The sequence below is a fragment of the Marmota flaviventris genome, chromosome 7 (genome assembly GCF_047511675.1).
Source record: "Marmota flaviventris isolate mMarFla1 chromosome 7, mMarFla1.hap1, whole genome shotgun sequence".
Lineage (NCBI taxonomy): Eukaryota > Metazoa > Chordata > Mammalia > Rodentia > Sciuridae > Marmota > Marmota flaviventris.
The window spans coordinates 7843377-7859400 of record NC_092504.1 but is presented as its reverse complement, the minus strand read 5'-3'; the positions used below and the strand labels follow the sequence as shown (position 1 = coordinate 7859400).

General features: G+C 44.9%; 1 protein-coding gene across 2 annotated transcripts in view; it reads left to right on the top strand.

Annotated features, from left to right (window-relative positions):
* The window catches only part of Hs3st1 (heparan sulfate-glucosamine 3-sulfotransferase 1), a 30921-nt gene that overhangs the window by 350 nt on the left and 14547 nt on the right, over positions 1 to 16024 (top strand). Inside the window, exon 2 of one of the 2 annotated variants that reach the window (XM_027939410.3) lies at positions 28 to 310. The gene's annotated coding sequence lies outside the window, so the exon portion shown is untranslated. Of the gene's footprint in view, positions 1 to 27; positions 311 to 9374; positions 9635 to 16024 lie in introns of those variants that run through there. The other variant, XM_071614150.1, reaches the window with a different exon arrangement.

Here is a 16024-nt window from a genome sequence, read left to right as displayed (position 1 = left end):
TCCTCTGCCCAACGCGCTCTCCCTCAGGGCTCGGCCTCCTTCGTCCCTCCTCCTGCTCCTGCTCCTCCTCCTGCTCCTCCCCTCTTCAGGACAGAGCACCAAAAAGCCCGCCTGCAAGGTCCTCCGCGGGCTGGCAGCCTTGAGCCGCCGCCACCGCCGGTTCTCTGTGGGTGTCGGAGCCCCTTCCCCGCCCTCGTTTGGGCGTCCCGGAATTCACTCCACTCGCCGCGGGTGCTCGGCGGTGCTGCACATGGCCCAGCCTTGGAGCCGATTTAGGGAGCCCGACGGGCTGGACCACACCGCGGCTCAGGTGAGTGCAGCGCTCGTGGGGCGGGGGCCTCCAATATGGGAAGCGGCACCCAGGTGCCCTCGCCTGGCGCCCGGACTCGGGGCAAGTGCGGAACCCAAGGTGAGTCGAGGCTGAAGCAGGTGGAGTGGAAAGGGAGGAGACAAGGAGAGACAGGGTCTTCTCATCGTCCTCACCTCCTTCTCTAGCACCTCAGCTCTGGAAGTCTCGAGGACTGGTCTACAAGAGCAGAAATTGGAGTTTCTGACTCTTAACGAATTGGATTGTTCCCCCTCTAGCAGATTCGGAGGTTCTCTCCAGTCCGCCGCTACGCGCCGGCGGCTTCCCATTAGGACCCTGTGCGGCGGCTGGAGCACAGCGCTCAGCCAAGCCTGGGTACCACCTGGGGCGGAGAACTAGCGGGCTGACAGTCGGCAAGTCACTCAGCCGACCGGGCATCCTGGGTGGGGACGATTTAGTCCGGCTGACCTTTGCGGTCGGTTGGAGTAAGGAGGCGATGGGGCATCTCCCGAGGGATGGGGTGCTCGCGAGGAAAGAGATTGAAGCGACAGCCCGGACTGTAAGTAGCCTATCATACGGAAGCCAATTATAACTGGATCTTGATATTTCAGCTTACTTTTTACTTTTTTTTTTCCGCCTCGGTTTCTATTTCGGGTACCATGGATAGTGGAGGAGGTTGGGGGCAGGGGGATAAGGGGAGCGAACCCGCCGTGGAAGCGCTGAGCCCACTCCTCGGGAACCAGGGACTTACTGGCCCAGCCTGACTTCTCCAGGTGTGCTTTCCCAGCTGGGCGACTGACCTGGTGCTGCTCCCCCTTCTGGCACAGGCTGTCCAGGAACCCGAGGGCCGGCTTCAAGGGCCGAACCTGGAGCGCAGGAGGATGGTGAGATGGAGAAGCTGGAGCCAAAGCCATGATACGGGCACCATAGTCAAAGGGCTGTGCTGGGCTCAGCAGTTATTTTCCAGCGCTATAGGTCTTACTCTTACTACTTCCACCAAGATGGCATGAGAGCCTCCTTGCACGCCCAGGGCCTTCTCTTGGGCCAAGAGTTGCACCCCTCCCTCCCTAACCCGCTCTTTGCAGAACCAGTCGTATCCTTGACTTGCCTTGCCTTGTGAGAGACTCGCTCCTCCCCTTCCCTCAGCGTTATCCCAGGCTATTTTTATCCGCAACTTGAGCCAAGATGCTTTTTGGGGGATCCTGGGGACGCAACTCCAAATGCGCTGTCTTCAGACTGCGCTCCCAGAAGCAATTTCTTGCTACCTAGTGTAGCCCAAAGAGTATCAGGGAGAGCGGCCAGTGGGAGAAGGAGGGAGTGCAGGGCTCCGCTCCTTCTTTAGCAAACCAAGCTCTCCTCCTGCACCGCTCCAGGGCTGGATTGCTCCTCCAGACACCGGTCCAGCAGGGAGGGCAGGGAATCGGTCCTTAGCTGAGTTCCAAGGAGCTCCGGCACTCAGTGTTTGGCCAGCTGCTGCCTCGGCTACAGCCAGAATACAGACAAATTCCTTCAGTTTTAGCTGTTCGTTCTCGCTTTGCAATCAAATATCACCTCATTTTGTTAAGATACAATTACCAGATTCCACTTGAAGATTAATTGCAGGAATTTTATATTTATTTTTTAAGGAGAGGATATAACCCAACTTTTGCCTCCCTGCATTTCAAAGCGCTCTCTTTGGTTTTCAGAATTATTTTTGCTTTCTGCTTTCCCAGCAAAAGTCGGTGCAGTTAGAATAAGCCTGACCTACTGAAATTCCAGGAGATGAATGTTTCAGCTGCAAATCCCTGCACTAGCCTTCCCTTTGTATTTCCAGTGCTTAGATAGCCCCACCACAGGATTGCAGAAAATACAATATTGAAATGGACCATTATGTTATATAAGATTTTCTCCTGCCCTAGTCAGGAAAAGATCCATTCTAAAAGGAGACTTTCCAGGCTTCAGCTACCTATCTAACTCTTCCAGCAGACTTTGACAGGGATGGACAACTTCATGACTAAGCACTCCTAAATCAGCGGTTAATTAGGACAGCAGCATAGAGCGAAGCTTGTTGAGCTGTTTCTGGGCTGCAGGTCCACTATGAAGCTGCTGCTATAATAAGATGCACTCTAGCTTGAAGATGGAAAGTATTTACTGGGGAAGCTGATGACAAAGTGATGCCTTGAATTAGCAAATAGGAGTTTCCACAGGCCAGGGGGGCCTTGACTCTGCTGATGATAGGATCAGCATGGAGCCTACAGTCCTTATCACAGTGCATCCACTTTGTAACCTTGTTAAAGGAGAGGGATTTGCATTACTGGGATTCCACAATATAGTTGGGGCTTTTACTTTTATTGTCAAAAGAAGGAACTTTCTTATTGGAAAAAAAAAAAAAAAATCCCAGGCATTCTCTGAAAGGACAAGCCATGTGGAAGCTTTTCTTATTTTGAATTGAAATTTGGTGGTGACTAGAAAGAGGCCAGAAGGTGCACTGGCTGGTAGAAATCGCTTGATAGTGCACGCTGTCTTTCTGGGACTGTGGCATCTTTACTTGGTGACACATAACCACCATGTGGAAGGAGTCCTGTTCTCTCTGTGGAGGCTAGGGTTTGGAAGGAGGGACAGATAAGTGGATGTCTAAATGGAGCCTATGCCAAGGTTGTGCTCAAGCATTGGGTATTGGGCCAGCACTTAAACCAAGGTCCCCATGTGAGACACTTGTGGCAGGAGAATAGTAGTTTTCTGGCTGCTCAGCAGGAAATCCAGTAACTTTCCAGTCATTATAGAAGGCAGGAACTTCCCAGCTGAGTTGGAAAAACCAGGGTAGTTCCTTATCTACTGGGGGTAATTGTCTTCCTTCAACCCGGTTACATGATCTAGTGCTTTCTATTGAGACTGCCTTTTTCTGGTAGGGGAAAGAGAGAGACCTCCAGGCACTGTAGAGCCGACTTCTTGCCCCATGACCTTGGCTAAATGTTTTTCCCTCCAGGAGCTCAGGTTTTTTGTTTTGTTTTGTTTTTTTCTTTTTCTTTTCTGCAAAATAGAGACTAATGGAATATTTGGGAGAAATAAGGAAAAAATATATGAACAGCATTTTGACAATCATAAAACCCTTATGAAACTCTTAACTAAATTGTCCTCCCACCATTTTTATTTTATGTCTATTTTAATTTTCAGGTTAATTGTAGTTTGGGTATCTCTGGGTTACGTATGCTAAATATTAAATGAGAGTGAGGATTTCATATAATTTGACATTTTCTTCTTCTGATCACTCTATGTGAATTCTACCAGCACAAGGCTTTGATGCTTCTCAGAATTATGATTGTTTTGTTTTAGTATTGTAGTTAATTTTTAGAGTATTTCTTTTTGTTTGTTTGTTTATTCTGTTTTTTTTTTTTTTTTTTACCTTTTAGATAACATATATCTTAAGAAAATCTATTTATAGGCAGGGACTTGACATTGAATAATCTAAAAATGTAAGTTGCAGATAGGGGAGTCAGTTAAACATCACTACTTTCATGGGATTACGTGAGTCTCTCTTGTCTAAATCTGTTCTCAGAACAGAGCTCTGGCTGTTCTAGGTGTTTTTCATATTTTTGTTCCCAGATTATCCTGGTACTTACTAGATGTTTGATAAATGTGTTTGCAAAAGTGAATGAATGATTGAATTGAATTTTCACAACAACCCTAGAGAGCAGATGGCATTATTTCTATTTAAAGATTGGGAATCGGCAGATTAGGAAACTTCATTAATTTTCTAAAAGTACAAAAGATTCCAGATTGGAACGCAGATCTGTCTGTTCTTATTTCACTCCAAGATACTGCTTGTCTTGCCCTTTCCCTCCATCTCTACTTGAACTCCTACAAAGTGTTTAGAAGATACCCAGCCACCGAAGGTCTTCTTATTTAGGGGGCACTACACTCTTGTTCTAGGGAGATGGTTTTGGTGGACAAGGTGAGGCTCTTTCTCCTTGTCCATATCTCCTAGCTCTGAACTCAGTTAAATGGCCCCACCTGGGGCTTGGAATCTTGCAGGAGTAGTTAAAGGACACAAGGACAAAGGAGTGTTTATTTAGCACTGTGGGTCATGGATCAAGCGGCTGGCGTCAGCAGCAGCATCAATGTACCAAGATGTGGTCCCAGTGGAACCATTCCTTTGGCACCATCTTGACATGATCCTTAGAGCTTGGTTCCCTTCGTTTCTTTTCAGTTTCCAATCCTGGCTTTTTGGCTTCTCACCAGTTCCTAGAGGCCATCCACAATCTCCAAGCAGACTCCTTTTCCGAGTCGGGAGACATGGTAACCCACGGATGCACATAGCCTCTGCAATTCCTCTCCAGGCCTGCCTCCAACGGGAGGCATTCTGAGCTTCCTCTAACCCACAGGGAATTAAGCCCCTAGCTGTTTCAGGCCATTAGAATAATATTTACTGGGCCATAGTTTATCAATAGTTATGTGCTACCACATGGGGTCCAGAAAAATGAATACATCATTGTTCCCAGGAATAGCTTGAACATAATGGAAATGGATCCCAGTGGGCATCTTTTCTTTAATTTTTTTTTTTTTTTTTCTCCATATTGCACGCTTTTTGTTAGTTTTCCAGCAGGGGTCGCAAGCTAAGATGCTTTCAGCAACCAAGCAAGAATCAGCCCTGACAGATCAGGCCATGCCTAGGCATGAGGCCTTATGCTCAGACCCAAAACAGGGCTGCCGGTGGGCCTCAGGCCTAGCTGTGGTGCATTGTATTTATTTAATTTTCAAGATAGACTTCCCTAAGTTCGTACTTTTATGGGCAATCTACTGATTTCTGGGTAGTGACAGATTCAGTATTTCTAAATAGCACTATGTGGATCCAATAGAATATTTCTGTAATTAGATCTCATGTCTGCCTCAAAGCCTTCATTTTATGGCCTCCAGTTCCTGGGATAGGAAGGAAATTTGTCTGGAAAGGGGGATTCAGGAGAATTAGTTATCTAGAATATTCTGGATGGAATGTCAGGGTTATGGGGTACACAGTGTTGGAATCACCTATGATTCACGTTTACACAGTTTTTGTTTTAACTCACTTGGGATGCATCTTGTCACTGTCCCAGTAAGCATTTAGAGAGATCACACTTATTCCTTGACCACGTGTTTATTGAATTACCGCCTTGTGCCAAGTATTGTTTGGCTTACTAGTGTCACAGTAAGGAATAAAGCAGATGGAAATCCTCACCCTTGTGCGAGGCGGAGGAAACAGACAAAAAGCAAGAGAGATAAATAAAATCTCTCCGAGTGAGATAGTGATATGCTAAGGATTCAAAATAAATCAGGGAAGGCGATGTGAAATGCCAGGGTGCTGGATGGGAGACGTGTGGCAGATAGCCAGTGAGACTGCAGTCTGGTCTGTGGCTCCATGGAACCAAATTCCAGGTCACAGCCCCACATGAACAGGGAGTCTGGAGCCTTTATAGTTTTCTGGGAGTTGCAGTTGTGAGTTAATCCCACATAGTGGCCTCTGCTCCCCATTTTCACAAAAGTGACTCTGGAGCACATCTATTGTCAGGCTGTGTAAAGTTAGAGTACATTACTGGGAAAAAAACACCGAGGGCCAGCCCTCAAGGAAATCTCAGACCACCGTGAAAGGCACTCATGCATGATCCCAGGTCGTTAGCTAACTGTAATGACTGAGGAGCTCACTGAGGACATCTGAACCATGCCCCAGTTCAAAACTCCACTCTCGGCCTTGTTTTCACGGAGCCTTATTATGTGACAGGGTTAGTTCCCCTCAGTGTCTCTCACTTGCTTTATATCTGTGCTCCGTTATCAGTGATTTTTTTGAAGCTTTTATTGGCATTTTTTAAAAATGTGTGTTGTTTTTTTTTTTAATTGCAGCATTTCATTTTATCCTATAAAAACAAGCCAAGTGTTTAGAAAATGCCTTCCAAGTGTGAAACCTACATGTGCCCTGGGAAACTCTGATACACCTTCTTCCAAATCCAGTCCAGCCTTGGGTGTTGCCTGTTGCTGGCAGGAGAGCTGTCCAGGAGATTAAGAAATAGTTGGTGTTCTTAAAATTGCAGTTTAGTGCAAAGTCAGATAAACTGGCAAACTTTCCCGTAAGAGATGAAAAATGCATCATGTACATTCCTAGGCCATCCCAATATGCCCCTCCTGTGGTCCTGTTTCTTTCTTTCATAGCCATACTTTCTTATCCTAATTGTGCAGCTAGTGTGTTTATCTCTAGTCATCTTGTTACTTGATCAACTCACTTGCGTACTATGTCTCACTCTTCCCCAGAATACATGCTCCATGAGAGCAGAGAACTGGAGGTGGATGTTTGCTTCAATTTCTAGAACAGTACGTCCACTTCCCAGTAGTTGCTCAAAAAAGGCATTTTTTCTGTCTGGAGGAATTAGGGAGGACTTCATGGGGGAAGAAATATTTAAGAAAAAAGAGAGGCGTGGGAAGAATAGCCAAAAAAAAAAAAAAAAAAAAAAAAAGATCCAACATAGCTGAAGTCCGTATTCCCCCAAATTCTTCTTGAGAACTCACTAAACTATTTTTTAGATCTCCAAAAGGGTGACTCCTGCTGAGTAATGGCACTTTCACAGGAACCCTTTGCACAACAGATCTCAACCTTGCAAAGTGCTCCGGCATGAAGAGAATGTAGCCATGATAATGCCTCACTTTCATATAATGTGATAACCCCATCCCCGCTCTCTCATACCCAGTCCTGCCAGGGACTAGAGGAGTTCTTAGCATCTCTATTTTATATTTAAGGAAATTGAGTCTCAAAATGAAACAACTTTTCTTGCATGCCCAGAGGGAAGGTGGCGGGCTCTGAATCTGCACCCAGGATCCTCTGCCTGTGTTGAGCAGATGGTTCAAGGTAGAGATTTTTGAATTCCTGGAGGGACTAAGAAGCTCACATTTCCTATAAGTGAATAAATGTGTTTAGATTTAAAACATCCCTATCTCCTTTTATAGCCATCAAGAACTTCCATTTCAGCATTTTAAGTCTTGTCGAACTTCCCTGAGAATTCCTGCAGATTAGGTGCCTGTACATCCAGCAGTAGGTTGTTTTACGTAAATATCTTCATTTTTTTTAGGAGAGTAAATCAAAGTCCTAGATCAGCAGTTAAAATACAGTGAGAGAAAGGTGTTTGTAGATGCAAGTGAAATGAAAAGACATCCTTGCCTGGCTGTGCTCAGAAAAATAAATACTTCAGTGGCACAGAGTGAGGGTAGGCTGGGAGTTTCCTCTGAAATACTGGCTTGTGCTTAACTCCAATTACTTCTCAACCCAGATCTTCCCCAACATCCTGGGTAGAAAAGAGAGACAAGGTGTCAATTATAGATTTCTGAGATTGGATTTTGGAATTACTCTTATCATAGGAAGAGTATTCCTCTGCATTCCACTTCTGTTTGAATTTTTGGCCTATTCCTCCTGGTTGTGTCACCTTAATAGATGGATGGTTTTTCTGGGCCTTAGTTTTCTTAGCATTCTAATGAGTGTAAAAGAGATTGCAAATATGAAAGAGCAGAGCTCACTGCTTTATAAAAGGGATCTTCTTGTATAAAGTTACTAAACTTAGCAAATAAAAATATAAGACATCCAATTGAATTCAAATTTCAGATAAACAACAGATAATCTGGTTAGATCCCAGATACTAAATACTATGAAATTATTTCCTGTTGGCTGGGCTGTAGCTCAGGGGTACAAGGCTTGCTTAGCATGGAAGAGCACCCTGTGTTCAATCCTCAGCACCCTCCGTTCCCAATTATTTAAGTGTAACTTAAGTTTAACTGGGCATCCTGCTTTTTACTATCCTTGTTCTTCTCATAACTGTTCTGAGAGATTACTTTTCTGAAAATTCTAGAACCCTAGCAAGTTACAGCAAAGGTAGCACTGTAATCTCAAAGGTAAAGTGAGCGAGCCTGGGGGGAATGGTCCAAGATGAAAGAGAAGGGTTGTTTTCCCTGGTGAGCTAAGCAACAGAATAATCAAACCAAGGAGAGCTTATTTATTTGCTAAAAGAGCAAAACAGGACTCACTGTGCATTTAATATGTGAGTCACACTCTCTCCCGGACTAGGAAATCACCAGCCAGATTATTCTCAACGCTTTTTGGGAGGAAGGTATTTCAAGGCCTGAGGCCACAGGGGTAGTGTTGGGTCCACGAAGGCAGGGCCTTATTAAATACCAATATTGCTCCAAGCTCGTTACCGAGACCTGGAATTGGAAAAGCTGGGCTCACACAAGAGCTCCGCTGAGGACACTGAAGGGATATTTTGTGCTTTGAAAACTCACACCTGAAATTGCTCCGGCATCAGAGGAATCCAGAGCTAATAAAACTGTTAGAGGGCCTTTCAGAGCCGCTCCCCCCAGTGGATGACCTCAGGTTATAAATGATCTGTGGTCTTCCTACGACTGCTGGAGCATGTTCTGAGGATGACTGTGAAAATATTGTGTTTCCATTTCAGGTAATAACCTGGCAGGGAATTAACAAGAATTGTGTTGCATGTGTAGTTTCCAAAGCAAGAGTTTTATGGTTTCTTCAATAGTGAGTTATCGCTTGCGCCAAAACAACCAGTTTCTGTTGCATATAATATTAATAACTCCTCATTTACCCTGAGCTGCTTCCTAGCAGTGCGTTTATATGGAATATAGACCAGAAAAATTTTAAAAAAAGGCACAACAGCATTTGGTTAGCAGGAGGTATATCCAACCAGAGGGATCAGGTTAGAATACACTTCACCTCTTCTTAGCCACGCCCCAGGAGGTGAGTTGAGCCTCAAGTTACCACATCTGGGAAACGGGCATAATTAAAATCATATGAGAGGGTTGTTTAATGTTCAATTATCCAAGTAAATGATATCAAGCATATACACAGTGACTGACCTCTATATAGGCAGCGATAAAGAGGGGCGGGGAAGATTGCTGCTAGGACTAGGTAATAAGAGAAAGCAAGGCCAGCCTCTGGATAGCAAACTCTACATCATGTCCAGGGACTGCCAGCTGCATCTCGTGCATCACAGTTACAGGAGCGTGTCTCAGTCTTTCACCTTGTTTCCTTAGTCTCAATTCATATAATTCAATATACATTTATTTTAGGGGCCAACAGACTAGAAGCAGCAATGCAGAGAGAGCACGGAAGGAATGTGAGAAGACACATGTATAGGGAGAAGGAGGGAAGGAGGGAGCAAGAAGGGAGAGAGAGAGAAGAAGAGAAGAGAAGAGAAGAGAGGAGAGGAGAGAGACGACAGAAACCCATTAAAAGCAGACAAAAGGACATGAAGGGCATCCAGGGATATTTGTGACAAAGTAGTTCTCAGCCATCCTGGTTGAATCCCCCCTGCACACACTTAGGTAAGTCCCAGAGCTTCTCAGGACCCCACATAGTGCCTGTGATCTTGATGGAAAGGCACAAAAGTCACAATTGTCAAACTGGAAAGATGACGAATGATATAAACAGGGACACGTGCTGTGCTCTTTCCTCCCATTCTGTGACAGCATAAAATCACAGATAAAAGCAAAAGACAAGGGAACTGAGTGCCATCTTGTGGAAGGACTGACCACCATATCATAGTGGTCCTAGGACTGTGTGGGGGCTGTATTCAGCTTGGTTTTAAATTTCCATTAGATAAGCCTCAGTTCTTTCAGGGTGACATCTCCGCTCTCTGGACTCCCCCCTGTGAGATGCTTTGCCGGGAGCACCCTGGTTTATGCCTCTCTAAGCTATCTCTGAACACCCCATGAGGACTATCACTTCTGGAGTGAAATTCATACCTGTCAATCATTCTGTAAGGCAGGACCATCTTTGCAGACAGAACCCTGTTCCCTGAGCAGTTTGTAGTTCACCATGACTCTGGGCACAAGATAATGTGAAGTATTTTATTCAATGTATTTGACATTGGGGAAGTGATTTTGCTTCTGTGAATCTTGGTTGCCTAATGTGCAAAATGGAATTATACTTTATTGTGGACTTTCGCTGTGAGAATCATATTTTGTAATGCATTTAAAGCACCCGTTAGGGAGTGATACTTAGTAAATGTCTATACTGCAGCACTTCAACACGATGATTAATGGTTCTTGCTGGAAAGCTTGATTTTGATTGGAAACCAGATTGAGAATGTCATCATGGGTCTGACTGCTCATTGCCATCCTACTCACCTCCTCTTTTTGGCGAATCCTTCCCACCAGGTGGTGAAAGGCCACAGTGTCTCCAAGCAGCTGATCTCATCACTCGGCTCTAAAAAAGGAAAAGAAAAAGGTTCAGGCCTCTCTTCTGTTAACCCGGAAAGGCAATCTTTCTCAAAACCCTCCAGAAGATTTCTCCCTTATATTGTATTAGCTAAAAACTAGGACACATGTCCACAGATTTATATATATAATAAAGAATAGGAAACTGAGGCACCAAGACATTTGAAACAGTTAGAGGTTAATTAATCAAACCTGGTAACCCTGAATTGATCGCTCTTGCCTTTGAGCAATGGTTGCACTTAAGTTTGTACATTTCAGTTGGTGATTGATCCTGCTTAGCTTCATAACTTCTTTTTTATTGCTATCTTCAGCTCAAATACAAATCTTCTGTTTTTCTGCCCTCCCCAGCTCTGTAACTTCTGCAAGGGTTTGCAAACTGCCATATTTCTCCACTATGACCTGAGCAATCTTTGCAAACCCCAAAGATAATCAGGTCCCTGCCCTGACCTGTGATACAGAATGTTACCTGGATTCCCATTATCTGGAATAATGGGAATGTGCAAATGGAATTATACTTTAATGGTGAAGTGCAGGGCACTTAGACACAAGAAGAGATCTCATCCCTTCTACGTGGCTGAATTGTAGTGTCACCTTGGATGAGTTAATAACTCTCTAAACCTCAGGTATTCTTTTGTAGTTTTTAATTAAATATTCATCATATACTCATTTATTTACTGTTTAATCTGTTCTAGGAGCTTAAATTGTAGGAGGGTGGGGAATTTTTCTAGAGTCCCTAAACCTGGATCCAACTTGAACCAATGCCTGGCAGACGATTGGCACCCAGTGAAAAACCAGAAACCCTAATGCCTTCCATTTTCACTGAGTCATCATGGTTAAATGCATGAGTGACTTTAATGAGGAGTTTAATCATGATGCATTTCATTCACTCAGAGTGTTCCATGCACATAGTGGGTGCATACCAGCCAGCTCCTTTGGCTGTGTTGTTTGTAGAGTCAGAGTCTCTCTGGACTGCAGGTTGTGACTGTGGCACTCACATTCTAATCCTCAGGCCTCACCCCACACCATTCTGTCTTTCACACGTACACCTCAGAATCTGACCATGATGTCCCCATTGATCCCCTAGAGAAGTCAGAAATGTGGACATCTCCACACCCTGAACCTACTGTTTTCTCTACTTGGGCACCATCCCATGCATCTTCTCCCTTTTCTCATCAGACTCAGACTGCATCATTCTGTAAGGTCTGTTGGATGGTCTCCCTACTCACTGCCACACCATTCAATGGAAGTCATAGTAGGTGTGATCGTCACCACGGATCTCTCTTCCAGGCACATGATAGGACTGTATTATTTTTCTTAGTTGAAGTTCAGGATGGCCGTGTAGAGGACAGATAGACAGGTATGTCATCTGGCCTGACCTTTAGGATCCAGCTGATGCCTGGAGCACAGGTGTATGCCCTCCCAGCTCTAGGCTTGGGACTGGTCCTGCACAAGGCACCAATTGCTATGTCTGTCGGGTCCCTGAGAGACTTGAGTGAGCAGAAGCCAGCACCCACCTGCATGGGACAAACAGCTCAACGTGTGGTGTGTGTGTGTGTGTGTGTGCACGTGCACACGCTGAGATGGGGATGCTTCTTTTAGGCTAAACCAGTCTTTCCTGAGTGAGGCCCACCTGTGCAGTGCCACTGGTATGCCACTAGTTTTGCAGGTGACATGGTTATATTTGCTGTTGACTTGGTTACTTCCCTCAGGAAATGGCTTCTGGAGAGCTGGGAACACCCTGCGCCTGCTGCTTGCCCGGTGCCTGTCTGGGTGTTGGAACACAGTCACCAGTGAACTGGGGACTGAGGAGCTGAGGGGTGAAAGGAAGGGCCTGCAGCCCTCAGAGTTGGGAAGTGAGAGTACCACAGTTAGAAACTGAAAGTACCACCATTATAAATAGAAATATCTTTTTTTGAGGGGAGGCTGATGTTTCAGTTCAGATGGGCAGCTGCCTTCTGTTGCCTCATGAGGAATTTAAGGTGACCCAGGAAAACGTCTTTTAGGCTGAGGGCAGTGCCACTTGCACTGTCCTTTCCTGACCTTGCTCTTATCTGCATCATCCTATGCACCATCCTCTCCCTGGCCTGAAGCCACCTGCTTCAGTGGCATCTCTACTCTTTCCAGTCTTGGAGGAGCAGCCTGCCCTGTCCCGTCCTGGTCACTAGCCGTGGTTCCTTAGCTGCACAAATTCCAACAGAAACTGCAGAGAGACTCTGTGTGGCCATCGGCCATTCAGTAGATTCTGCTGACCTGGGCTACCAGGCCCCACTCCTGTCCACCATCCTGTGTTGAAAATTGTCCTCCGGCAGCCTTTTCTGTCTTGAATAGTTCTGTAAGATTCCCTGATAAGCACTAATTGTGTCATAATGACATTCTTTAAAGACAGTAGATTAAGAGCTGCTTTGTGCTTGGGATTCTGCTCTTTCTCTGTGCTTGGCTCTGTGTAGCTGTCAGCTCAGCAACAGTTCTGCACTTTCCCTGAATATTTTTTCAAAGAACATTTCAGTTCTTGGAATGTTGTAGTTCCTTTTATTTTTTTTTCCCAACAATTATTTAAGCAGAGAAAAACTAGTGGTCATCAAACCTGAACTATTCCCATTGTTGTCCTTTCATTTTTCTCCTCAATGTAGTATCACCCAGCTGTGATGGATGGAGCATATAATCCCTGAGCTGCTCCCTATGGGAAGTCTACCTCGTGTGGGTGCGCTAGCTAGCATGCTGTATGTAATAGCCCTTTTAGTTCTCATGGCTGCCCATGACGGTCGGCAGTGTTCCCCTTCTTGAGGAAAACTGAGGCTCAGACAGAAAAGTAGCATTTCCAGTGGCACTTGGATTTAACCCCAAGAAGATTAAACCCACACCACTTTATTTATTGGCTTCTTTAGTTATGCACTTCAGCTTGGACTTTGTTTGAAAGTGTTGAACCTTGTTCTTGCCCTTGCCTGACCTCTGCATGTCTCTCAGGTGTCTTCTCCACAAATCATCTCTCCACACTTATTCTTCCTGGACGCCTTTGAGTTGCCAATATCACATCTATTCCATAGTCTGTTTTATATTTGCATTGGACATGATTTTTCCACACCAAGTTTTCTTCTTACACCTGGGCTTCTTGGGGTGGGGCCCCATTTTCATCCTATATTCTTGGACTGGGCCCAGTAGAAACTGATCAGGGGAGTCTGCTTCTTGAGCAAACGTCAGCTATCCCCAGGCTGTGATGAATGTGCTACTTCTACAGTATAGTAAGGGAGGTAGGAGGATAGTCATTGTCATAAGATATCTTAGAATCCAACTTGGTGATGCACAATATTAGTAGTCTCTTTGTACAAAAAGAGATTCTTGAAAGAAAAATGTGGAAAGCCAATCCAGGAAGCTCAGCACAATGGTCACAGCCTCATGTAGCTTGAATCATTGTATTTTGGACAAACCTAGTACATTCAGTTAGCTTTTCATCACTGCAACAATATATCAGTGACAGTCAATTTAAAAAGATGAAAAGGTTATTTGGGTTCACATTTTGTAGGTTTCAGTCCATGTTCAGTCGCTCTGTTATTTTTCTGCCTGTGGCAGGACATTACATCATGGTGACAGCACATGACAGAGCCAGCTATGACAATGGAAAGCCCGAACAGAGCGGAAGAGACTGGCATCCCACCATCCCCTGTGAAGGCCTATCCCCAGTGACTGTAATCTCCCATGAGGCCCCACAGGCTGGGGATCAAGCCTTTCACAGACAAGCCTTAGGGGACACTTAACCAAAGATAGAAGCGATTCATTTTCTGAGGAGTGTTGGACACTAATGAATCCGCTGGTGTAGTACCAATCTAGAATACAAAGCCAAACCTGAGGATCATACCAGCTTCTGGGGACACAAATGTAGTTGTCACAGCTGAACTGCAATGTGACTGGGGGACCAAGGTGATGGAGGTCAGTTGTATTCTGCAGACACCTATGAAAACTTGTTCTCATAGAATCAGTGTTAGGGTTGAAGAGTTGCAGGGCTTTGAGTTATGTGTTATATGTGTGGATGGCCTTAGAGGGTGGCAGGAGTCTTGAAGCCCTAGCTCGTTGGTGGTTAGTGCTCACACCCGCACCGTGGATTATTATGGAAGGTTCCTCTGGGAACCTTTAGAATTGGGTGCTTCCTGAGTGAACCCTTACAATAGCCTGTCAGACCCGTGGACATCACAAAAGTAGTGTCTCGGAGCCGGTGGTAGGCAGGGCCCTTTTCTGCCTCCCTTATTCCCAGCCTCTTTGCTTTCCCTTCTTGTTCATGAAGAGGAGGTGGGAGAATACAACTGTTAAGAGGTGATAATTCATTTCTGCACCATCATTTTGTGATTTATAACACAGAACAAACCATTTCTAAATGTAACCTTAAATATTGTTTTCTTATTTCATAACACATTTATAAGGCAAAACTGGTTTCTATGGGTGAGAGAGTCTGCTATAAACTCCTGAGCATTGCTAACTGCAGTCTGTCCCTGTTCCTCTCCCAACCCAACCCTAATGTCATCTCCATTATTTTTTTTCCTATACCCTCCATGGGCCTGAGCTAACTGGGGGAAGAGATGGCAGGGATGTTGACTTTGTCTCCAATTCACTCCTCTCAGATACACAGCATGCCTATTCAAGTCTTGACTAAATTATAGCTGCCATGGCCTGGTGATTTGGGCACATATCCTGTCATCCTTCCCATTTTGCTACCCTGTTTACGTAGGAAGATGTTGAGTGCTGTATGTGGCAAGAACTAGGATGCTGGACATCTGGGACAGTTCTCAGGCCCCCTACTGTACCAAAGAATTCTGTGTACTCCTGAATGTTGTGTATATGGAGTGAGAAGCTGGGAACTGAATCCCTGACCTCATGCATGCTAAGCGCATGCTCTGCCTCTGAGCTAAACCCCAACACTCACTCCCAAGCTGACATAACTCTTGTAAGCAGGCAAATTCCCTGGAGTAAACCTGTCTTCTCCAGCCCAGAAGGTCATTAAGTGACCCCCTTGGAGCCAGAAGAATGGAAATATTTTTCCACTACAAGCAAAGTTCCTTTGCCCTTGCCTCAGGCAGAAGAACTTTTTCCAATGGTATATTCTATTGTCACTGAGAAACTTTTTATACAATACTTGTCTTGTTTTGTTCAGACCACTATATCCTACTATGACAACATAAATTGGAATTTTATTTTTTCCTTTTGTGGTGCTAGGGATTGAACCCATGGGTTGCTTATAGACAGGAAATTTATTTCTCACAGTTCTGGAGGCTGGAAAGTCAGAAATCAGAGTGCCATCATAGAAGAGAGTTCTGGTGAGATGCTCTTAAAAGTTGCAAACTGTCACATTCCCATCATATTCCACATGGTGGAAAGAGCTTGAACTAGCTCGGGGACCTTTTCATTTCACAACAATCACATCAACAAGGGCTAATCACTTCCTAGAAGCCCTCGCCTCCAAAACCATTACAATGGGAAGTATATTTCAACATATGAATTTTGGAGCTG